This window comes from Ochlerotatus camptorhynchus, unplaced genomic scaffold, assembly GCF_037179485.1.
Source record: "Ochlerotatus camptorhynchus isolate MF236.1 unplaced genomic scaffold, CSIRO-AGI_Acam_v1.1 ptg000547l, whole genome shotgun sequence".
Lineage (NCBI taxonomy): Eukaryota > Metazoa > Arthropoda > Insecta > Diptera > Culicidae > Ochlerotatus > Ochlerotatus camptorhynchus.
The window spans coordinates 769165-793979 of record NW_027041030.1 but is presented as its reverse complement, the minus strand read 5'-3'; the positions used below and the strand labels follow the sequence as shown (position 1 = coordinate 793979).

Here is a 24815-nt window from a genome sequence, read left to right as displayed (position 1 = left end):
CAGAACTCAACAGACTGTTTTTAATGATTCTGTTTACAGTCCCGTGGGGAATAACCTTGGAGTGCCCCAGGGAAGTGTATTAGGGCCCTTGTTATTTATTATGTATATTAATGACTTGCGACGTGTTTTACGATTTTGCGACATTAATCTTTTTGCAGATGATACTGTATTATTCATTGCAGCTAAGGATTTAGATGATGCCGTTTTACACTTGAATGAAGATTTGCGCTCTCTAAGTAGATGGTTGAAGTATAAGCAGTTGAAATTGAATACAAGTAAAACTAAATTCATGGTAATTTCACGGAATAGAGTAAATGAGAACGTCTCTGTAGTAATTGATGATAAAACTATTGATCGCGTTCGGGAGATTAAATATCTTGGTGTTTTTTTTTTCCTTTATTAGAGAGATTTTTAGCCTAAGGCTAGTTCATCTCTTTTAAAAAATTACAAAAAATAATTGGGACCTCAAAAGGAGGATCCCAATCTTGGCAAGTGGGCATTTAGCTTAATTATATAAAATATTGTAAAAACACTACCAAAAGGGCCAACGAATTCAAAAGCACAAACAGAAAACACTCAAATGTTGTAAAAAAGATTCGCCTCCTTCAGGAAGGCGATGAGGGCGTCTGCTACCGGGGACTCGTCGCCAAGCAGACTTCGTATGCTGGTTCCCTCCAGACCGAAGGCAACCCGAAGGTCCTCGAGCTCCACACAGTTGATGAGGATGTGTTCTACGGAGGCTGGCACTCCGCAGGTTTCGCAGGTTCTCCGGAACGGTGTTCCTCCGAAATTATGGGAGGCCCTGCTATGCCCTGTGCGCAGCCTGGACACCACTTGCTGCTCCTTGAGGCTCGGTCGATCCTTCCAGGGATCGGTGGTCGCCTTGATTTTTCGTAGTTGGTGAGTTCGATTGTTCCTCCACTCGTTGTCCCACGCTCTCCGAACCGTCCGCTTGATCCATTTCTTGATGTCCTGGAACGGAACATTGTCAGAGAACCTGGGTTCGATGGGGCCTGAGCCGGCGAGGTGGTCGGCGATCACGTTCCCCTGGATGCCACAGTGCCCGGGTACCCAAATGTATACGGTGTTGGGCGGCGCATGCGTTACCGTCCCTTGTATCCACGGATGCTTTGGTGCTTCATCGGTTAGGGCCATTATTGCGCTTTGTGAGTCGGTAACGATGAGGATCGGCTGATTGGCCGGAAGGGTGGTTGCGTGAAAGACGGCCGCTGCCTCAGCGGAAAACACCGAGCACTGGGCCGGAAGTGAATTGCTGACGACCAAACTATCTCCTGAAACCCCCATTCCCACTCCGCTGCTGGAGAGCGAGCCATCGGTGTACCTGATTTCGTGATCTTGATAGTGCGCCCCGAGAGTTTCGACGACTGTCCGGCGCAAAGCCAGTGAGTTGTCTCCTGCCCTGAAGCGGTCCTTGATTCGGCTGTCGATTCTGATCTGATGTGATTGCCAACTTTTGTCTCCGTGCCAGTGGACCCTGGCCACTGGAGGGAGATCTACGTCGGCGACCGTGCGGAGGAGTCGGTTCGCCTCGTCGAGGAGAAAGATCCTGCTGTTTCCCGACGTTTTAGTGAGGGAGGCAGCGGCTTTGGTAGCGGTAGCTGCGGTGTAGACGAGCCGAAAAGGCAGAATACCGGCTTCAACGCACGCAGCGTCGGCCGGGGTGGAGGGCAGGAGACCGGAGACTGTTCTTACGTATCCGTTGTAGACCGGTTCCAAGATTTGGACGGCTTTCTCGGCGGCAAGGCACGTTAGTTCTACGCCGTACAATAGGCGACTGTCGATGATGGCTCGGGCTACTCGGAAGCGGATTTCACGGTTGTTGGATCGGTGGGGGCGGGAGATGGTCTTCATCAGGTTGGATCGACTACGAAAGTCCTTCTTCACCTGTTGGAAGTGCGGCTCGAGGGATAGGTTCCGATCGAGGAGCACTCCCAGGACCCTTATTGTGTTTTTGGTCGGTATCGCTTGCTGTTTGATCATGATGGGCTGTCCGTTGTTCCGATGCCGGGTGGTGCATATATGGCAGCGCACGCTCTTGCCGGCGGAAAGCTGGAACCCAACGGAGTCAGCCGATCTGACCACCGAGCAGACTGCCGCTTGCGCCCTTAATTTCGTCCTCTGCAGGGTGGGCCCCACCGTTACAATGAGGACGTCATCCGCGTAGACGAAAATATATATGTTCTTGGGTAGCTTGTCGAAGACCCCGTTCATGGCCACCAGGAAGAGGGTGACCGCGATCACCAAACCCTGTGGTACTCCGGTTTCTTCGCTGAACCTTCTGGATTGGACGTTTCCGACCGACACCCGAAAAGATCGGTCGGTCAGAAAGTTTCGGGCGAAGTGTAGGATGCGTCCTTTTAGTCCCCATTCGGCTAACTTCTTCATTACTGCTGGTGTTCACGTTCTGTTGAATGCTTTGGAGATGTCCAGCGAGATGATCTCCGTATGATGGCCTTGGTCCTGTGCCTCCTTCAGGACTTCTCCAAGAGTGGCGAAGTAGGTGGAGGTACCGTACCCTTGCCTGAAGGCGTGCTGTCGATGGTCAAGCAGTCCCTTAGACTCCAGGTGTTGCTTGAGCCTTCTGTTGACCATCCGCTCCAAGACTTTGGCCATGCAGCAGGTCAGCGCGATGGGGCGGAATCCTGTGATGTCCTTGGTCCCTATATTTGTTTTGGGGATCGGGATCACGAGACTTTCCCTCCATTTGTCCGGGTATTCTTCGTTGGTCCATAGCTGGTTGTAGAGTTCGAGCAATTGTGTTTTCCCTTGGAGCGGTAGATGCTTCAGCAGTGGGTATCCGATTTCATCCGGTCCGGCCGAGTTTCCGTTGCTCCGGCTAAGAGCGAACGAGAATTCTTCCCAGGAGAATGGTTGGTTGATCGGTAGGTCGTCGTTGTCTGTGGGAATTCCGAAAGTGGGCACCGAGGACAGCGAAGGACCGACTCGTCGTTGGAAACTTTCGCTGTACTCCGCGATTCCTGATAGTTTGGCGAAGTATTTTCCCAGTTCATCTGCTACGGCGTTTGGTTCGGTGATGGTAACGGTGTCGGCTTGCACTTGTAGCGGCGATGATCGCCGCTTGCCGCTGAGGGCATTGATGCGGCTCCACAGTTCTGCTGACGATTGTTCGGCGTTGATGCTTTCCAGGAAATCCGACCAGCTATTTTGCTTCGCCGTCCGGATTTCCTGTCGGCATTTGTTGTGCTGCATACGGAGTGCCTTCCGCCTGGCTTTTACAGCACTTTCCGTGTCTTCATTCCACCATCGGAGTGCCCTCCGCCCGGGAATACTGCCTGTTCTTGGGATGTTGGTGCTGGCTGCTTTGTGGATGACTCCCGTGATACTTGGGATGTCCGTAGGTTCTTCAGTCTGCGCGAGAGTTCGGTAAGAGAGCTGATAGCCCTCCCAGTCGGCTTCTCCATACCACCACCGTGGTCTTCTGGTGTTCTCCGGTGCCATTGCGGCGGATAACCGGATCTGTACCGGATAGTGGTCGCTGCCGTGCAGATCCGGGTTGATGCCCCATAGCATTTTGCCCGCTAAGGAGCGGCTAACTGCGGACACGTCGATGGCGGTGGTGTGCCGTCCGTTAAAGAACGTCGGGCCCCCGTCATTTAGGATGACTAAATCTTCCTCCTCAAAAATATCGCAGATGGTGACCCCTCGTGGGTCAGCTCTTGGACAACCCCAGGCCGGGTGATGGCCGTTCAGGTCCCCAATGAACATTTTGGGTTCTGGTAACTGCCGAAGTATTCTGCGAATCTCGGTTCCTAGATTGGGTAGTCTTCCGCAGGGCAGATAGGCGCAGGCGATGTAGATACTAGTTGGGTCTTGGATCCGAATGCCGACAATAGGGAGGTCGGTATCGAGATCAACCATTTGATGGGGGACATTTTTACGGACTCCTATGGCCACAGATCTCCGAAGGTTAGATCCTTGTTTAATGGACCATAAGTAATCGCCGCCAAGTGTCTTATTCATCCGGTCCACCGTGACGTTGTTGACCTCTTGCAGGGTAATCACCAGGGGGGACGCACCGCTGCAGAGGAGTTCCAACTCCGCCAAGTGGAGAAAGTAGCCGCTGATATTCCATTGGAGCATAAGATTCACTGGAACCGGTAGGGCGGGGGTAGGAAACCCTCGCTCCGATCCGCTGGTTGAAGGTCGTTCGATTGAGTGGTGATGGCTCATTGCGTAGTAACTGGAATTTGGGGGTGTCCCAGTCGGACTTGCTGCGGCAGAACTTTGTGCCGAATGAGACGGATCCCCACCAGGGGCAGGTGGAGTCGTTGCACCCACCCGGGGCAGGGGCGTCCCAACGGTGGTGAAGAAATCTATCGTTGTATTTGAGCTTGGAGCTATGTTTGAGGGTGAGCTACTGGTTTGGGACTTGAATCGCTCTTTGTCCTTCGGGGAATGGGAACAACTGCCCTTATGCCCCCCAATATCTTGGTGTGAATAATGATGACAAACTTAAGTTCAACTCACATTGACAATATTATCAAGAAAATTGCCAAGAAGTATGGAATTCTATGTTGACTGAAAAACGATTTAACTATTGCCAGTAAAATACAGTTATACAAATCAATCATCCCTCCTCACCTAGACTTTTGCCCTTTCGTTTTATTTCTGGCCAATGAAACACAAATATCGAGATTACAGCGCTTGCAGAGTAAAATAATGCGTTTGATTTTGAGATTCAGTTCCTCAACTTTGATGCTAGACGACTTACAATGGTTGTCGGTGAAGCAAAAAATTTCGTATTTGACAGTTAACGGTAGTTAACGGTTTGCTGCCTCGATATTTGTGTGATCGAATTGAAAGGGAAAGTGACTTTCATAAATGTAATACTAGAAGCGCGGTTGAAATAAGAACACCACATTTCTTTACTTGTGCTTCACAAAATTCATTATATTTTAAACGAATGATTTTTTTCAATTCGATCCTTAGACATATAAAACGTTCAGCAACACTTACAGAATTTAAAAGACTCTGAATTTCACACGTTAAAACTGTCTTTTGAACAGTTATGCAGTGATTTTTTTATGAATTGACAAATTATGTATCTTGACAAAGTTATCTTTAACGGATTATTTTATATGGATAGCTGTCATAACGACTTTTTTCAATAATTATTGTAGCACTGGCACTGCAAAAAACTATTTTTGTTCGCCACGATGATGATGATGGATTTTTAATATTTGATTTGTTAGTAGTGGATTAATTAAAAAAAAGTAGTCTACAAAGCTTTGAACCTCACATGCGTATTACGGATAAGGACTGAATTTCAAATTTGATAAAAAAAATGCAGCTTATTTGGAAGATACCTTGAGTTAGTAGTAAGTTTTCTGGCAAATGTTGGGGGTTCGTGAGCATTCCTGACATTGCTAAAAATTATGATAGCATCAGATTTCAGGGTTGCTAGTTTAATAGGATGCTTTGTGGATTGTTCATTAACTCTGGATCGCTGTAATACTTATGAATATTTTACGTGGACAAAAAGGCGAGCTAAGAGGTGGACGCCTGAGCTTTTCCACATTTATATCGCTGTGAAGCAACTGTGAACTCTTGAGGGAATTTATATCTGTAGCTGTAACCAGTTCGATTTTGTTCATTAATCTGGTTAAAATGTCATATTTAATTATCTTAAAGATAAATCGTCCAGCTCTATCCTTTGTAGGGGTAAGAGGTGAGAGTATCATCATCATCATGTTCGCTTCAAATTTAGCGAAGACTAAAATGTAAGTGGATTTGAATTACAACTATTGTTCTTAAAACTAAACTTATAAATATTGCAGCTCGAGCAACACCTACTACAAACACAAAAATAGAGGTTTACTACAAGACTCCGAGCTATAGCGAACAATATGTTTCAATAAATCATAGCATTAAAACTGCTCATCTAATCGAAATGACGACTAAGACAAAGTTGTAAGAAATTGGATTGCCTTTTCAAAAAAATACACTCCGAAAAAAATATATAAAATTTTCGTCAAAATTTAAAAAAGACTGTGAAAACTTCTATAGCAAGAAATGCGCATTTTAAAGATTTTTAAAGTTGTGTTCATTTGAAAGTTTATCAAAAATGCAAACTTTGCTGAAACGGAAACAATGGACACTTCAAATTGGATCAAAATCGTAGAACATCAACTTTTAGTAGACATTTTGGGCTTCCTTTCAATCCATGTAATCCTTACAATGCTTCTTAAAAATTCTCATAGAGTTTCCGCAGAGTCGACCAAGAATCACTCATTCCTTGTACCAACCCTTAACAAAACCATTTGGGTAAAATATATATATCCTCTTCTACGAGTTCCCGTCCCCAATGTGATAACCTTGTTAACAACCAAAGAACACTATTTTCTATTGAACGATACAACCAACCGCTCAGTATCGAATTACACGACCAGGCAGCAAGTTTTCTCCTTTCTAATCCATGCAGAAATACATCGATGAACGTCCGAAGAAAGTTGATCCAACACCGACCGCTTTGGAAATAGAAACTTTTTCAATTATGATTCTCCGTTTCGGATAATGAAGAGATTATACCATCTTCATTCTACACGGGCGAAGAAGGCTTGAGCGGGATAGCGCGAACGGGGTTAGTTTCCTTGGGGAAATTTGCAGCGCCATTCCACGTGGAAACAGCTGACGACGGCGGAATGAAACTGCTGAGTTTTAAATTGCTTTCAATTTTACTAATTCGACGGGACGCTCCGGCATTTTGTCGCTCTGATAATCCCGATTTGTCTCCGCTTGAGCGTGCTGCTGGTTTTTCCATTCATAAGAAGGATCAAGTTCCCTTCGAGTGCTATAAATAAAAGAATGTAGCAGCAAGCCGAGCCCGCTTGCTTCAATCGGGTCGATACATCCATCGTTCGGCGTCGTTGCCGTCGTCTTCTGTGGTGGCGGTGGAAAACGGAGGAAGGAGTAGGCTATAAATAAAGAACGTCACGAAAAATCGAACGCCCCAAAATATGCACGCGGACAGGCGAAATTCGTGACGGATAAAATTCGAAATTGTTCAGTGTTCAATGTCCCGAAGTTCGAACCGGCATTTTGGTTGGCGGCAGCCAGCACCGGAAGGGGGATCTTGAGGTAGGTACAGAACATCCGACCCGAGTTCTGTGCAGCAACGGAATCGAAGCTCACCACGGTTGGTTGGCGAGGGTTTTCTGGTGGTGTTGGGGTAAAGTGCTCAGAGACTTGTTATCGTGATTCGATGAGCATTGCAAATTGCAAGCGCATATTTTTTGGCAACTTGCCAGGACCGAGCAGTGTGATTGTGTGTGAAGGTAGATTGGATTCGAATTGAATAGGAGATGCACGCGATTTGAAAAACAACGACGACGACGACTAGGAGGGACGGGACCGAGGGAGACAAGAGAGAGAGAGAGAGCTCTCTATCCTTGACCTAGAAACGGTGTGCAAGCTGGCTGATGGCCTCGTCTATGCTGACTTCTCGATGCCCTTTTGGCATTCGGAGTTTGGTCTTGTGTTCGTCGTGTTCGGCTTGGCAAGGTCAGGGTTGTGAGAATTGCTATGCTGGTCGTTGCAATTTAGGGAGGTTTCTAGACAAAGCGGTGTTTGAAAGCAGTTGTGAACAAGAAATCAAAGCGAAACTGAATGGAAGTTTTCGTGTTTTTCAAGTTGTTCAAGCGAGGTTTTGGTGATCGCTGTTAGAGCTGAATAGCATGCAATTGCGGTCTTATCAAAGTTGTTTACAAATTCAAAAAAGTTCAGCTGGGTTGAGGGGAAAATAAACAGGACGTTCAATTTCCAAAATACAACACACCTTTAAGTCGATCACTCCTGAAGTCCACTGGACTTGAATGATTATATTAGGTTCATAGTTGAAATCACAAAATCCACACATCACCTGAGAAGCTCACCTGCAGTTTACCTGTGCCACAGATATAGTCCCTTTGATCCGATTGTACACAACTAGCATGATGGGAGTTCACTGAAACCAGTCAAAGGACGTTTTGACCTGTAACGGCTATCAGTAATATCACCTGTGCTGGAGAATAGGTTTACACACATCAAAATCAACGTTATCCGATTATTTAGTATGTGCAGTGCACTCTGCTTCAATATTCCCTTTGATGTCCGTAATACACCCACCCACATTCGAGACAATCCCTGACTGGGTGCGGTGGAAGTCGGATCGAGTGTTTTCGGCACCCAGAAGGACACGTCCGGATTGCTCATTGATACTGACCGCGTCGGACCAGCACCACTTTCGGTTTATTTGTTTTGAATTGAAATTGCAGCCCAACGAGTGCGGTTTATGATACGGACGTTTGAAATTCGATAGAAGTTTCCGGTGGATTGTTGTTGCAGAGCTGCGAATGCGGTCAGAACGTGGAATTGCATTGCTAATTTCTAAATTGCTCTGATCCGATTATGAATTAGCAATCGCCTGTTCGTGGGTGAGAAAGTGGTGGGAAATGCAATCAAATGATAACGATATAGGACTTTACGAGCCAGAAATAGAAAACCCGCAGCGATAAAAGTCTATCAGATCAATTGGTTTTTCGCATTCCGTATATTTATCCATGACCCGTAGCATAATCGTTTTTCAGATCACGAATAAACTGTTGGTATTGGAAGAAGGCTATAAAAATAACACTATCCATGATTTGTTCTCTGCACGCGATTGACTGTGTGGCTTTCCTTATGGGTTGGATCGTACGTACAAAGAGATAGCAGTTATTTACCTCGATTGAAATTAATGTACACGCTTAGAAATGATTACTGACTTTTGTAGCCAACACTTTCATGGTTACAATCGTTTTCTGATTACTGGGGCACTTAGCGTTAAAAAATTGTATAAATTGTAAATAATTAAAATTGTTATTAAATGTCTAGGTATAAAATATTTGTCTGTACAAACTCCACGTTACGTGTTTGAGAGATGAATATGTAATGTCTAGTAGGCCTAGGTTGGTATTTTGCTGTCTTGTATATATTTTGCATTAGGTAAAGGGTTACGAAAAGTTAAGTGGTACGCACAAGAAGACCTGTAATTCGTGATGCAATAAGTTTAAAAAGTCCATTAATGGTTGCTTTACAGTACTTTTACTAAAACTTCAAAATAACAGCATTAGCTGGTTACATTTCTCCAGTTGGAGCGAAATCTCGAACCTTCCTCTTGATGGAGCCCATCAGCGCCCGCACAGTGGAAAGGGACATGGAATCAGCGAATTTCTTCCATTTTGCCCGCATTTGCTGGATGTCCTTGACTGCCCTGCCGCTTCATCGAAGTCATTGCTTTGAAATTACCCAAGATTTTTCGATAGGTCGAAATTCCGGGCAATTCGGAGGATTCATTAGCTTGGGGACAAAATCGATCTTGTTGGCAGCAAATCACTCCAGAACCACCTTGGAGTAGTGGCAGCTGGCCAAATCGGACCAAAAGATGACTTTGCCCCTAGGCTTGCGGATGAACAACAATACACGCTTTTCCAGGCATTCTTTGATGTAAACTTGGGATGTCATCGTCGAAGATGTGACGAATAGTTCCGTTTTCAGGCCACAACTGCAAATCGCTTGCCAAATCATGGCCTTCTTCGCGAAATTGTCGGAAAACACGTACCTAACTCTTCTTGGCCAGATATGGGAATTGTCGCGTTTGTCATTGACGCACGACAAGATACATAAAAAATGGTCACCCTGGAAAATTCAGGTCAAACAACAATTTCTCGTCGCACGACAAGATCACCACGACAAAATCAAGAATCCATCCAATCGCGACTAACTATTCTAGTCATAGTACTATAGGTCTGTTCCGAACGGCGAGAAACCAGCACCCCGGTGCGACAGAGTTACCCGGTCTACACGCAGCAGGATGAACTATACATAAGAACACCAATATATACGCATTGAATTATCAACGAATTGAATAGTTCCTAAATACCTACACGCGACAAGTAAATTCACCATTAGAAGCTAGAAAAAAGAACAAGCAAGACGCAGAACAAGTTTTTCTTAAAATTTATAATTATTCTAGTTTAAAATTGTTGGACAGAGAACAAACACACTAATGAGGACTAGAAATGTAAGTGAACACATAAACACAAACATTTAACAAACCCTTATAATCCTCATTAAATATATTGCAGCTAAAAAGCTGACTCATGCACATTGCATAAAAAAGAGTCGTGCTGTACCAGTCCGGAATCCAGTTTCTGTCCCAACAGGTCATTTAAAAAGGTGGATTCGGGGGAGAGGTAGCTCATCGATTCTTCCGGTTCGCCTCCTAGCATCGTGCTATAAGGTACCAGGCGATAACCAGGGTAGTTGATCGATAGCTCGATGACGTCATTTCGTTGACGTCTGCAATGGGAAATTCTCATAGCAGGCGTTGACGATGGGACGTTGTCGAGTTGTTGAATAGCAACTATCGTGGTAACTCACCGAATACCTGTCGATATGCCAAATTTGGAAAGACGTCTGCATTGAATTGTCTCATATAATAATATTCCGCCCACTATATCACAAGAAATTGCGAGTAGCTGAGTGGAATGGGTGGTGCCAAAAGATGAGCGCAATAGAATCATCAAGTTGCCATAAGGCACGGAATGAGACTATTGCATGGCTGGGTAGTCAAAGTCTTCCATTCGTTAGTCATTTCAGGTGGATTAGAACAGGTTTAGGGTGGGCGTTGGCCAGATTTGGATTTTTCAGATGTAATCCTGGATAGGACCCTGTCATTCAACGTCGCGTGAAAGTGGAACTTAATGAAGGCCTTAGTACTTTTTCGTAGTTTTTAGTTTTCGGATTTGAAAGATCGTCGGTTACAGGGGCCTGCTTACTGAGCAGAAAAACGCTGTCCCAGGTCCTTACATATCAAAGAGATTTATGGTAAAATCGTTTGTGTATCGTGTATTTTGCGAAACTCGTTGTTGTCGTTGGTTCCGGGTTTGAATGGATACAAAAATTTGAGCAACGGTATTATGTGATATGAGGGGCTCGGTGGCCTTAGAGCAACCGTTTTTGCTTACTGAGCAGAACATTCTGAGTCTAATCTCAAGCCCATCCACATCAAGATTCGTCAATCGTTTTATTTGTTAATATGACTACATGGTAATAACAGCAACTCGATGATTAAAAAGGAGCTCGTCTGCCCAGTGGCAAACGTTTTTGCTTACTGAGCAGAAGACCGTGGGTTCAATCCCAAGCTCCTTCGCGTTATATGATTGTTAGGACATCAATTCAGCTTATCGTTTACCAAAACGAACCCTGCTGCAAACCCAACCCTATTATCCAATATCCCAGTGATTCCTCGTGGAAGTGCAGAGGTGTTCTCGGCTTCCATAAAAGCGAGTGTCATGTCAACAGAATCCTTCCCATTCCTTTCTTGACCTGTGTTCGGGCGCGGCCGGCGCTGGTATTGCCTAATTTAAGATCACCAGTTTTTACACATTGAGGATGATTGCTAGTCCCAAGCATCGTCTATTGGTTCTCTGTGTAATTACAGCTGATCTGGCAGTAACAGAGTAGCAACCGTGGGCGGTCAATCAGGCTCAAGCAAGCTCAAACTCAACAGGTCATTTAAAAAGGAGGATCACGACAAGAAACCATCCATTCTTAAAAGGAGGACAAATTTAAAAAAAGGCCGGAAATAATGTTAATTTCCTTCAATATGTATATTTTTGGAATCGGGATAACGTCTCGATACCAAAAATCTATATCCAGCGCCATGTTGAAATCCAAGATGGCGGCTTCCGGTTTCAGAAAAAGTGGGAAATACTGAAAATCGCCCTTCAATATGTATATTTTTGGATTCGGGATGACGTCTAGAGACCAAAAACCGATGTCCAGCGCCATGTTGAAATCAAAGATGGCGGCTGCCGATTTCAGAAAAAAGTGAGAAATACTGCCAAATACCCTTCAATATGGATATTTTCGGAAACGGGATGACGTCTTAAACCCGAAAATGTTGTCCAGCGCCATGTTGAAATCAAAAATGGTGGCTGCCGATTTCAGAAAAAGTGGGAAATACAACTAAATACCATTCAATATGGGTATTTCCGGAATCGGGATGACGTTTAGAGACCGAAATCGATGTTTTACGCCATTGTTTAATCCAACATGGTGGCTCTCAGATTAATAAAAACTGTCATATACTCTACAATATGGGTATTTGCGAAACGGGTTCGACATGTACATCCCGAAAATATATGTTTGACAATATTTTGAAATCCAATATGGCGGCTCTCAGATTCAGAAAAACTAGCAAGTTTGTTACCGTTTGTAACATTTGTTGATGCATTTCTGTATGTTTATCGTATTCTGCATGTCCATTTAAATTTGAATAATAATTGCCAATTTGATACCCCTAGTTTTAGTACACTATACACTACCACAGTTTACTACCAACTGCTGGAATAGGTGATGAGCCAACAAATTGAGTTCAGTGGAACATAGGAGAATGGGTATGAGAAGTACAGAGAAATGGAACGGCGAGTAGCACGGAAACTTCTTCCGCCACTTGCCAAGTAAACTCAAACAAGAGCAGTTGCATAAGCTAAAATCCGTTAAAAGTTTATTGAAGAAGAGTAAGAGTGTCGTAGTAGCAGGAGTGGATAGAGAGAGAGAGTCAGGCAAGGTTGCAAAGACTCATTTCAGCTAAAATAATGTTTTTCGGAATAATAAAACCAAAAGATGGTATGATGGCATGTTTTACTTGTAACTTACAAGAAGAGGTTACAAAGTATGCGTTGGAAACATAAAACCTGTAAATTTTGGTTTCTATTAGTCACAATCAGCGATTTGCTGATCGCTGAGTGAGTGAGTGAGTTTGTGAAAAATCGCTGATTGTGACTCTCATGAAGTGAAATAAACAGGTTTAATATGTCAAACACATTCTTTGCAATCTCTTCTTGTATCCTACCAATTCAAAATTTGATCGTAGCATCTAATTATTTCATAATTTAGAAAAACATTGTTTTAGCTGAAATGAGTCTTTGCAACCTTGGAGTCAGGTATGAAACAGGGATCAAAGAAGGTCACATGTGAAAATCGGGCCTAAGACCGTTTCTTTTGTGCCCTTCAGGACCCGTTAGTTGTGAGGGTAGCTTTTGGTGGAGAACTGGCCTCTCGAAGATACCGAGGTTGGACTCGGTAAGATTTGGATTTGGGTTCCACCCCAAATGGTACCGAGCAGGTCTCCACACACCCGTGAAATCCAAGTCTGCCATCTCCAAGCCTGGAACCACAGACTCTCAGCATAGCCAACATTTGTTCGCCAGAGTCCGCCATTGTGCCAACCGACCGACGTCGCCAGACGCTTTCACCGAGTCTTCATCAGCCTCACTGTTTTCCGCCATCAAGCTAGCCACCGTCATCGAGACCACCACCACCAGCACCATCACCCCCACCAGTAAATTCCAGCAGCCACCGGCCGGTCAGGTATTACACACCACACCCCCCCACACACACACACACCATGTTAAATTAGGGAAATATATGGTAAAATTGTATTTCACCAGCTTCTTTTTACTACACCTTATCCGAGGTCTGATTTGCCGAGTAAAGTACACCAGCCGACCTTGAGGCTAAGAATTGCCCTCCAGATCGAGCTAGCCATCAAAAGAGGTCGTTGAATTACCCACCCTCATTGGTAGGCCGTTGCTTAGCCAAGCCCGCTGAGGTGTTTGTCCTGGTAGCCCCCTAGGTACCCCACCCTAGCAGCAACAAGTTTTGGTATTTTCGGAACAAGTACTACGCGTACATCCCAAAAAATCGAGGTCTGACGCCAGTTTTGAGTCCAAGATGGTGGCAAGTGACTTCAGAAAAACTGTAAAATATGGATATTTTCGGTACATGACGCGTGTAGATGCCGAATCGATGTCCGATACTATTTTTGAAATCCAAGATGCCGGCTCTCATATTCGGAAAAACTGCCAAATACCCTGGGTATTTTCCGAACAAGTACTACCATTTATGTCCGACGCCGTTTTGTAATGCAATATGGCGGCCATTGACTTTAGAAAAACTGTCAAATACCCAATAATATAGATTTTTTAGACGACATGTAGATGTCGAATATCAATGACTCCATTTTGAAATCCAGCATGGTGGCTTCCGGTTTCAGCAAAAGATATAAATACAGTCAAATACCCTTCAATATGAGTTTTTTTGGAAAAGGAATGACGTCTAGAGAATTACATCTAGAAATAGAAAATGAGTGACCTGAAATCCAAAATGGCAGCTACAGGATACAGGAAAAGCGGAAAATACTGTCAAATACCCATGATACCTACCTTCTGGTTGCAGATAATCTGGATAGTAATGTTAAATACCTCCACAATATGGGTATATTTTGAATGGGGACGATTTGTAGAGACTCAAAGTCCGACGCAATTTTGGAATCTATGCTGAAGCTGTTTAAAAAAAACTGTCAAATACCCTTCAATAGATGGAAAATTGATGGCTGACGCCATTTCTGCATTCCAATTTTCGGCATCTGCACGTCGTCTTTGAGCCGAAAATATCCATACTGTAAAGTATTTCAAGCTGAACTTTGCATTAGGTCCTAAGCTACATTGACAGATTCTTTTCATCGACTTTCTCTTTGTATCCTCATGGCCATGGAAATACATTCCCAGGTATTTTCAGCTCACAGATCGATAAAAGAAGCTTTTATCTAGCATCTAATACGACAACCATAACAAAAACCGGTTTTGTGCTCAAGTTATTATCGAAAGAGAAAGTCGACGAAGAGAATCGAGCAATGTTACTTACGACCTAATGCAATATTCTGCTTGATTTTACAGTTTTTCCCACTTTTTCTGAAATCGGCAGCCACGATCTTTGATTTCAAGATGGCGCTGGGCATCGATTTTCGGTCTCTAGAAGTCATCTCGATTCCGAAAATATACATTTTGAAGGGTATTTGGTAGTATTTCCCACTTTTTCTTAAATCGGCAGCCGCCATCTTTAATTTCCAGATGGCACTGGACATCGATTTTCGGTCTGTAGACGTTATCCCACAATTTACGTATTTGGCAGTATTTACCACTTTTTTCTAAAACCGGACGCCGCCATCTTTGATTCCAAACATCGATTTTCGGCAGCTTCCAGTTGTGTCCGTTCCAAAAATACCCATCACTGCAAACACGAAGTTCAGCGCCAAGATTCAAGCTACTTCGAGGTGCAATCACGCCAAAACAACACAATTCCAATTATATCTATCTTGTTATGTCTCGCATGCAAAGCGACATGCATTTACTAGAAAACGACCAGCAGCAGTTTTGTCGCGACAGAATGGAAGAATGACATGACAGACTTTTTTCTTCAATAACCATGTCGACAGTTTCCGTCATCTTGTCGTCCGACGTACGTGAAACAACTAAGTCAGAACGGAAAAAGTCACGCAACAGATGTTTCTTAGCCAAATAAGAGAAAGACAAGAATAGAAAATGTTTTGTCGAGAGACGGCCCAGTAGAACAGTCTTTCAAGCAGAAGTATGTTGCATCGTGCTTGTCAGATGAGTACTGACTTTTTTTGTTGTCGTTGTTACATAGTTTATCGTCATGAAGTTGACAATTCCCAAGCCTGTTCTTGGCACATCCCACGTCCAGTTGCGATGTAAAACTTTTGACCGGGAAGCTGCTTAAAATCGAGTTTGACGTATGTTTCGTCATCGATCAAAGTGCAGCCCTTGTGTGTCTGTGGCGTGGTAGCAATCAAGCCATCTTCAGAGAGCCGAGCGCACCGAAGTCCGCTCCGCTACTCTCGCTCTCGCTCAGGTCTGAATGCACCTTAAAGCGATCGATGGAGAAGAAATTAATTCTCTTCGTGAGTTGATGTTGAGGTAGCTTCCTTGTCACGTATTCGCAGGAAAAAAATTGTTGGATATCGCCTGCAGGAACTATCCGTCCTTCATGCGAACAAAATTTAACACGACACATCCTACAGCGCTATGTTTGTGTAAAATGAAAATAATCATCCCCACCAAAATGAAGATGAATGTTAATATTGACAACAACGGAGGCGATAATGAAAATCCAGCCACGAATGAAGAGAAATAAATGTTGACTACGATCAAGAGAATGTTGTTATGTCAAAATTCAGATTAATGCAAGTAGTTGGTCTATCTGTTAAGGTTGTCTTCGGTCGTTTCGCTAATAAACTCCAAGGACGAAGTGATGGACAGCTTCCGCGAGTACGTAGCACTAGTGAATGCGAAGTTCGAAACGCGTATATCTCGGTTGCGCTGCGATAATGGCAGCGAGTATATCGGTCGCGAGTTCCGGCAGTTCTGCAAGCAGAAGGGGATCAAGATCGTTCCTGCGATCTAGACAGCGGCGTTCCTGGTGAATCGCAGCCCTGCTAGTGCGATAGGTCAAGGTAAGACACCGTACGAAGCTTGGGAGGGTCGCCGACCCAACGTTCGTGGTCTGCGTGCATTCGGTTCCGACGTTAACGTCCACATTCCCAAGGAACGTAGGAAGAAGCTCGATGGGAAGTCCTGGAGAGGAGTATTCTTGGGGTACGCTCCCTGCGGGTACCGAGTATGGGATCCCAAGCAGAAGAAAATCGTCATTGCGCACGACGTTGTCTTCGTGGAGGACGAAAGGAAAACGAGCTCGGAAGCGGATGCGAAACCAAAGTGCGGTTCTGATGTGTTTCCAATTCGTTAGAATCGGAGCTGAAGAAGAAGTTTCCGTTCCAGACGGGGATTCGGATAGATTGGGTGCAGACTCGGACGGGTCTACTGACGATTCGGACGGAAGCGCTGAGGAAGACAAGTTTGATAGCTGTGTCGACAGAACGATCCAGGAATAACCTACCGAAGAACAACAGCAAGAGGAAGTGGAATTGCCGGGGGTGCCAATCCGGAAGGACACGGAAGCCGCCGAGATGGCATCAGGAATACGAAATGAACTACACGGGATTTGTGTTGAATGCTACGAGCTTCGTGGACAACTTGCCAACTTCGCTGGCGGTGATGAAGAAGAGGCCGGATTGGGACAAGTGGGAATCAGCCATCCGCGAGGAAATGGACTCCCTTGAGAGGAACCAAACGTGGACGCTAGTCAAGCTACCCGAAGGAAGAGTACCTATCACGTGCAAGTGGCTGTTCAAGGTAAAACACAACGAAGGGGACGGGGAAGATCGCTGCAAAGCCAGACTCGTGGCCCGTGGATTCAGCCAGAAGGCTTGGTTTGATTGCGCAGAAACCTATTCTTCGGTCACACGGTTGGACACCGTGCGCGTTGTGATGGCGGTTGCAAACGAACAGAGGACGGTAGTCCACCAAATGGATGTGAAGACGGGCATTTGGAGGAAGAGATCTAAATGTCCCAGCCGGAAGGATTCGTGCGAGGCAAGAACCTGATGTGCCGACTCCCGACTTCCCGAGCCTGGAATTCAAGATTCCACAAGTTTGTCGAAGGATTGGGATTCAAGCGAAGCGTGGGCGACCCGTGCCTCTACGTCAAGGGATCCGGGTGCAACCAAGTCATCCTGGTGTTGTACGTAGATGATTTGCTCGTGGTTGGTCGTCAACTGAAGGCTGTGGAAGTGGTGAAGCGTTCTCTAACAAGCGAGTTCGAAATGACGGACATAGGCGAAGTGCGAACATTTCTCGGCATGAGTATTGACCGGGACGTGGTGGGAAGAGTTCTTCGGATTAGCCAGAGAGGATTTTTGGAGAATTTGCTTCGTCGTTTCAACATGCACGATTGCAAGGCTGTTTCAACACCGCTCGAGTGCCGTCTGCGCCTGAAGAAGGGAGAGGAAGCCAAACGTACCGAGAAACCGTACCGAGAATTGATCAGTTGTTTCGCGTACGTGACATTGACGTCCAGGCCTTACTTGTGTTCGGCAGTCAGCTTCCTAAGCCAGTTCCAAAGTTGCCCTATGGAACTGCACTGGGTGCACACGAAGAGAAGACTACCATAGAGGGAACTCTAAGACCACTGGGTCCCGAAAAAAATCATTATTATTTTTGGTTCACTCAGTACCAGAACAACGATCCCAAGCAGTTCCAAGCTATTTCACTCACCCCTGCATGTTCTGCATGAATCCACACACCCCTGATGTTATCTGTCAAACTTTCATAGCTTACATTTCAGACGTCGTAGAGTAATGTTCGTACTAAATAAACCTAAAGTTATTTGCTTTGTATTATAATCATTCCGCGTGTTTCGCGTCTTTATTCCGATATCACTGCTTACCTGAATCTTATTATTTTCATGTCGTTCGGGTCATTCGAGAGTAGCGTAGTCAGCCTCGAGTTCAGGCAGGCCTCAATTTCCGCCACCAGAGTGGCCATTTTATCCGATGAAATAACCGAGGGGGACGACTCTACCTACGATGCAGAAAATATTGTGTTTTGCTATGGCTAGCTGCTTGCACGCTGAGTAGATAGAAAGAAGATTGATGACAATTCTGGAGATTTCCTGCAAAAAGATGATGCGCGATGCAGTAGATACGCGAAATGAAAGAAGATTTTTCGAAGGTTAATTCACTAGTGTGAGATTTTTTGAGCATCTACAATTCAGATTTAGATGTGTTGCTCCCCTCGGAAATAACCGTGTTTCCTAGGGCACGCTTCAGATGCCCATTCATCGACTTTATGGCAGCCTCCCAAAGGCCACCAAAATTTCGAGATTTTGTCGGAATGAATTTAAAGTTGAAGTTGTCTATCGCCGTCTCTTCAGGTACTGGCTTCGCAAATTCCTGGTTGTTGAACAGTTCCCGTAGTTCACCCAATTCGCGCCATGCCCCGATGAAGTTCGTTGCGTTGTCGCACATAATGATTTCTGGGCGTCCACGTCATGCAACGAAGACCGGACTGGTGAGGTCTCCCACGACCTCCCGGTGGACTACAAGGCACAAAAACACGGCGACGGGTACTGGATGTAAAACGGATCACAATAATCCACTTCTACCCATAAGAAGAGGGAGCTGGAGTTACTCGTTCGGATGGTAAGTCTGCCATGTTGAGCACGAAAGCATTTCACGCAGCGATGAACGACCATGCGTGCTAGGTTTCGAGCAGTAATTCACCAGTATTTTTCCCGCATGCTGGCGGTCAGTAGCTGTTTTCTAGCATGGAGATGCTTGTGATGATTGTTAGTGGCGATGAGAATAGACAAACACGACATGTACGAGCCAGCCACCCACCAGGATTAACCCATTTATCAAGCGTGGAGTGAGCTGGTTGATCCTCGACGTAGACTTTAATTCACCGTTTCTCCGCAACTCGATGAGAGGAAAGCTGGGCTAGGGTTAGCAACTAGTGAAAAGCTTCTGCTCTGTCCCGGTACCTTCACGGTTCTTGCAGTTGTAGACGAATCGTCGAAGGAGAGCTACGACTCGGATCAGAATCTTCAACACTCTGTTGGCCACGAACATATTCCAGCGAGAGAGCTGAAAAGCGATCCTGCATTTGACGATCATCGAGTCAGTCCAAAAGTGTGGTTGAGTTGTTATCTTGGTACTTTGGAAGACCTTCTCGAACAGATGAACGCCAGGGAGTGCGGACGACAATTCCAACCGTGGGATTGAGGTTTGTTTTCGCTTCGTCTCTAGGCCTTTGAGTGGAGCTACTCTCGATTTCACTGTGAGCAAGGATGCTGTGGCAGGCACCGTATGCCTTCTTGGAGGCATCGCAAAACATATATAGTTCAGCGGAGATGGTATCGCTTCCAAATGCGACCCAAAGAGGGACTTGCAGCTGACTCAATCCTTGCAAACTATCTCGAAATTCTCACCACCAAGTTTGAAGCTCATCAGGAAGGGATTCGTCCCAGGAACACTTTGTTCTCCAAAGATGCTGATGAAACACCTTGGCTTGGACTAACGTGAGTATAACCAGGCCTAAGGGGTCGGAGAGCTTTGCGAAATCGGACAATATGGTCCTCTTGTTGATCTCAATAGCAGGATTTCACTGAGGTCTGATCACATCCAGTCGAGGTTCCTACTTCAGGCTGAGTGTCTTGATGGTATAATTTGATGGTTCATGGTTTCATGGAAATTCAAGCTCCATTTTCTTAAGGCCATTCCAGCCGTTCCTAAGACGTGGATGAGAACTTTGGATAGCTGCACTCCTGCTTCGATGCTGTCGACGCTCTTCAGCATGTCGTCTACGTAGAATTCGTAGATAATGGTTTCCGCTGCTGCAGGAAAGTTTGCTTTCCCTTCCTCCGCTAGCATTTCCCTCCTTCTTCTTCTCATGCTGTTCGTGTGTAGCAGTGGGTGATCGCGGCTAATCGGTTCACTACTACTAGCCACCACACTCAACCGATTGGTAGTACCGTGGAGTACCTAAGCTTAATCAGTGTGGTTGGCTGCATCCGTAGTTTCATGCTGCTTGCAGACATTCTCGCCAACCTGGAAGTGGCCGGGAAAAATTCTGAAAATAAATAAAAGAAAAGAACTGGTGACGGTAGTAAACACAACTTTTCTACCGGTCATTTCATCGAACCGGTTTATGTCCGTACTGTAACGACGCGAGTGACTCGAACGTCGCCTGGGTGAAGCTTCTGAATGCGGTCCATCTTCCATTGATTTGATAAACAATAGCAACGAGTTGTCCAATTTTCATATCGACTGCAGGCTGCCAATGTTTTGTTTGAAGCTGTGTTAAATCTTCGTTGCGCTAAAGTATGCAGAAATCTTGAAGCTGCCGCTCGATCAATTGCCACATGGATAGATTCATCTGGACATCGCTCAAATCTGGATCTGGCATAGCATTAAGTGAACCTCCCGTCAGAAAGCGTGCAGGTGATAATGGCTGAATATCCAGCGGATCGTCCGATAATGATGTAAATGGCCTCGAATTCATACATCCCTCCACCTGTTCTAGGAGAGTGACGAAATGTTCTTGCGAAACTGGATTGGATTGCCACCGAGAACTCGCAGAAGGTGGTACTTCGCAGAATGCACCGCTGCCCCTCATAATCCCCCGAAATGTGGGGCGATCGGTCTGTTGTCTTTTAGCATCGCGAATAACTCCTGGATCTGACAATCAACTACAAAATTCGTCCCGTTGTCCGAGTAGACATCTGTGCATCGTCCTCGGTGGGCAAAGAATCGCCGCAAAGCCTGTAGAAATCGTTCCGTCGACAAAGCTGACACGAGTTCCATATGAACCACTTTCGTTGCCATGCACACGCAGATCGAAACGTAGGCCTTGGTTGGTTGTCGTCCACGTCCTGCGCGGATTTAAACTGGACCGAAGAAATCGACACTAGTCTTGGAAAGCGGTCTCGAAACTGTAACTCTAGCAACCGGTAACTCGCTCATTTATTGCTGCTCGCTCGAAAACAATGCTGTCACTGACAAACATCCTTCCGCGCAAGATTTCTACCACCTTGTGGCCAATATATTTAGTTGCCGAACCGTACCAAAAGGTAGTTGGGGTCGTAGCGTGGAGATGTTTGTGGCAATGATAGCGAAGAACCAATTCCGTGAATAGATGTTTAGTCGGTAGAACCATCGGATGTTTCATCTGTTGTGATTCCTCGGAGTACGCTAGTCGAGCACCAACTCGCAGGATGTCATTTTCGTCGATTCGAGAGTTAAACCACCGCGAGGAACAATTTCGACGAACAGGAGAGCCTGATGACAGATGCTTGATCACCTCCGAGAATGATTCCGCTTGCACCTTTCGGATGATCACCCATTCGGTTTGGTTCAGCTCACGAGTGGATTGGAAAACTGTCCGTCTTTGTTCTTCTGGACACCGTAAGTTATCCTTGAAGCGTAGCCAGTAAGCGCGAATCAGCCTCAGCCTAGTAAATGGTGAGAACTTCACTAAGAGCATCTCCCCCGCAGGGCGCTAAACGGGATTTAATACCCATTTTAGCCACCCATAGGTTGTAACGACTCCCACCGCGGGGTGCTAAAAGGGTGTGCCAAATAGCAACATAACCGTGAACGCACTCCCGAGTAGTGGCGGGTCTTCAAATTTGAAGACCGAGTTGCAACCCGAGATGGGTTGCTATTTTGTTTGACAGCAGAACAAAAAAGCGCGCCGAAGTGTTTTGTTTTGTTTTGTGGTCGGAAAAAGAGCAACGAAAATAAGTTCCCAAAAAATTTGTTTGTTCCGGTAAGTATATTGTGGTTTAATAAAATGTTTTTTTTTTGTTTTAGGAAAGTGCATCCGAAAAGGAACCAATGCCGGATCCCAAAAGGGAGTAGATAAAGGTAAAGTGAACCCTACACAACAGTTTGTATTGACAATAATCGTTTTGTCAATACATTTTATATTGACGACAATACATCGGTATTGACAATATTTCTGTATTCACATCATCAATATTATTTTCAATACTTGTAAGTATTGACAATATTTCTTACCGTGTGGGGTTCGCTTAAGGATTAGTTAAATTTTACTGATATAAAAGTGAAAGTAGAAGGATGAGGGATTCCGTAGACGGGATCGCGATGGTGATTCTGTAGACGGTTTCCCGATGGGGATTCCGTTGACGGCACTCTGAGTGAGCGCTCACGAGTCGTAAAATCGCTGGTCGTGACGCACTGAAAGCAATATTGACAGATTTTATGTGTCAAACATATACTTCATGACCTCTTCTTGTAACTAACAAGTACTAACTAACATTATACTATTTCATGATTTCATAATTCCAAAAAACATCTTTTTATAGCAAGTGAGTGGAAGTAACCCTGGATGCCGATAGTCGGATCCCGATGGGGATGCCGATAGCCAGATCCCGATGGGGATTCCGATAGGCTGATCCTGATGGAGAATCCGATGACTGATCCCGACGGAATGTAAAAGTTAGGTTAAAGTTAAGTCAATGATAAGTTAAAATTATGTTAAAGTCAAATTAATGTAAATTAATGTGAAGTTAAGCTTATGTTAAAATTAAGTTAAAGTTAATGTTTAGTTAAAGTTCTGTTAAAATTAAGTAATTTTAAAGTTAAAGTTAAGTTAAAGGTAAGTTAAAAGTAAAATTAGGTTTAGTTATAGTTGGGTTAAAGTTAAGTTACCGATAAGTTAAAGTTAAGTTAAAGCTTTGCTAAAGTTATGTTATAGTTGCGTTAAAGTTAAAGTTAAGTTAAAGTGAAAGTTGTGTTGAAGGTGAGTTAAATTTAAGTTAATGTTTAAATCAAGTTAAGTCAAATTTTAGTTAAAGTTTTATGAAGGTTAAGTTAAAGTTTAGTTAACGTTTTATTAAAGTAAGTTATAGTTAAAGTTTAAAGTTACGTTGAAGTTAAGTTAAATTTATGTTAAAGATAAGTTAAAGCTATGCTATATCTAAGTTTAAGTTAAGTAAAAGTTATGTTTATGTTCCTAAAACAAAAAAAACATTTTATTAAACAACAATTATTCACATATACTTACCGGAACAAAAAACTTTTTCTGGGAACTTATTTTGGTTCTTCCTGCTCCGACAATCACAAAACAAAAACAAAACAAAACCTCTACAAAATAAATCAAAACCATGGTGATTAGAACATGGTGATACAGCTTTGTCACTGTATGGGCGAGGAGATCCTACAAAACTGAATCATGAATTTGACACATTAAAATACCTATATGTAGTCACTAGACTGATGCAAAATTTGACTTTTTCGCTCCACAGTGGTTAAATGGTTTCAAATCGGGTCCTGAATAGCCTCCCAAAGTTACAACTCATTTGGTTAGAAACAGACTTCGCACAAGCCATTTGAAGTTTACATGTAAATTACTATGGGAAATTTCAACTTTTTGTTCATTGCCTTCTAGTTTTTTTTATATTGAGCTGCGAAACAGTTTGATAGCCATTCTTATAGAAAATTTTCTCGGCTACAACTTTGCTAAAGATCGTTTCTATGTAAAACGAGGCAGGAAAAAGCTATTAAGTATTTAAGAGATTGGTAAACTTATGACATGATAAAGCAGCTGCTCTGTAGCACAGCAGTGGAACTTCGGATCAGAAAGTGGCTCCACTTGTCATTTGCGAACACTAGCGCACCTAGCGGTAGAAGGCATCTTCTGTCTGCAGTTAAGATAGGCAGCATGCTATGATAGTGTGAGTGCACATAGAAAGCCCGTGTGGAACGCTACCACAACACATCGCATGTTGAGTAGAAAAACGAACCATTTTTGATTTACCGATTTGTTTGCAGTTCCCCTTCTGTTCTGTGTCTGTAGGCAACACTGTATTATGCAGTGTGACATAGTAGCCATGACTTTTGTGTCCTATTCAACGCCCCAGAAACACCAATGTTGCCTGCTGAGCAGTTGATTGAGCATGATCATAAGACATCAGCACATTGAACCATTGATAACTTGCGATCCTTGCATTGTGGTCTTCAGCAAAGTTATAGCTGGGAAAATTTCCTACAAGTACAGTTGAAAGTTTTTGAAGCAGACCGATATGGTGAATTATTAGATAGACATGGACAAAAATCTTGGTATTCCCATACAAACTTCAAATGGTTTGTGCCATCTCAGTTTATCACCAAATGGGTTCAAATTTTGAGAGGTTAGTCAGGATCCAGTTTGGAATTGTTTAAGTATTGTGGAGCGAAAATTTCAAATTTTGCATCACTCTAGTAGTCACCTTGATGAAGATGTCATTTGGAAACCCGCGGTGGGAGTTTGAGTTTCTACAATTAAACCAACCCAGCGCACAGTAGGGATTTTGGTAGCAAAAAGGCTTGAAATTGTCTGCCGCTCAAACCACACATTGTAACATATGTTTTCTTTTGAGAAAAATGTCAAGAATTTTATTCTTTATATTTTCAATCGGCGCACGCGGTGATAAGTGCATGTGTGGAGCCTATTTTGCCCTGACATCCCATATTTACTGTAGTTCTC

General features: G+C 44.3%; 1 protein-coding gene across 3 annotated transcripts in view; it reads left to right on the top strand.

Moving 5' to 3' along the window:
- The window catches only part of Octbeta2R (Octopamine beta2 receptor), a 414326-nt gene that overhangs the window by 174165 nt on the left and 215346 nt on the right, over positions 1–24815 (top strand). Inside the window, exon 1 of one of the 3 annotated variants that reach the window (XM_065236332.1) lies at positions 22137–22192. The exons of the other annotated variants lie outside the window; for them this stretch is intronic. The gene's annotated coding sequence lies outside the window, so the exon portion shown is untranslated. Of the gene's footprint in view, positions 1–22136; positions 22193–24815 lie in introns of those variants that run through there. 3 annotated transcript variants of the gene reach the window in all.